General features: G+C 41.1%; 1 long non-coding RNA gene across 1 annotated transcript in view; it reads right to left on the bottom strand.

Annotated features, from left to right (window-relative positions):
• The window catches only part of LOC139554376 (uncharacterized), a 1,135-nt gene extending 898 nt beyond the window's left edge, over positions 1-237 (bottom strand). The window contains exon 1 of the long non-coding RNA XR_011670823.1: positions 42-237. This is a non-coding gene — a long non-coding RNA (uncharacterized lncRNA). The remainder of the gene's footprint in view (positions 1-41) is intronic.
• Between the last annotated feature and the right edge of the window lie 806 nt (positions 238-1,043).

Here is a 1,043-nt window from a genome sequence, read left to right as displayed (position 1 = left end):
TGACAGTCGTCTCCCTCTCCCTCCGACTGTAACGAACGCACCTTCAACCATTCATCAATGTCACCCTGTCGCCATCGGTTATTGCCCGGAGGCCATCGCGTCTTCATTACAACCAGAATAAATGTGAAATAAAACCGCCGATGATTTATTAGCTTCTGATAGCACCTCGCTGGTTAGCACGCCACGCTCCTTCCTTCACCAGGGTCTGAGAGACTGACACACTCCAGACCTGAGTAGTGGATATCAGATCTGACAGCAGGATCTGTCGGTGATCACTAGCTCAGTCTGAGGAGAAGAGGGACTCAGGAAGTAGAGCAGTGATACCACACTTCTAGTTGATTAGTGAATGTTGCCTGAGACATGATGTTAGCTCCCAGAGCCAACGCATAGCTGGCTACAAGTAAATTAGTTAAGCTTTCTCAATTGAAAAAAACAACATTTGTTGAAACCAAATAGATGGTTCATAGCCAATTGGGTATGATATTAAGTTGGTTCCACAACATAAAATAATGACTCCAAACACCTTCTTTACATAAGACTTTCACATTAACTGCTTACAGTATAGTAACCAAATGGTGACCATCTCATCAATGGAAACCTTTCCAGGTGCTTTAATATCACAGTACTTACACAGATATCATTTATGATTCAGGGCTGTCAGTGAACATACAGTTGAAGTCGGAAGTTTACATACACCATAGTCAAATATATTTATACTCAGTTTTTCACAATTTAATCCGAGTAAAAATTCCCTGTCTTAGGTCAGTTAGGATCACCACTTTATTTTAAGAATGTAAAATGTCAGAATAATAGTAGAGAGAATTTCAGCTTTTATTTCTTTCATCACATCCCCAGTGTCACGTTCCTGACCTGTTTTCTGTTGTTTTGTATGTGTTTGATGGTCAGGGCGTGAGTTTTGGGTGGGCAGTCTATGTTTTCTGTTTCTATGTTGGTTTTGGGTTGCCTGGTATGGCTCTCAATTAGAGGCAGGTGTTTGACGTTTCCTCTGATTGAGAGTCATATTAAGGTAGGTTGTTCTCACT

Source organism: Salvelinus alpinus, chromosome 26 (genome assembly GCF_045679555.1).
Source record: "Salvelinus alpinus chromosome 26, SLU_Salpinus.1, whole genome shotgun sequence".
Taxonomy (NCBI): Eukaryota; Metazoa; Chordata; class Actinopteri; order Salmoniformes; family Salmonidae; genus Salvelinus; species Salvelinus alpinus.
The sequence above is the reverse complement of the archived record's forward strand: the minus strand, read 5'-3'. Positions and strand labels throughout refer to the sequence as shown.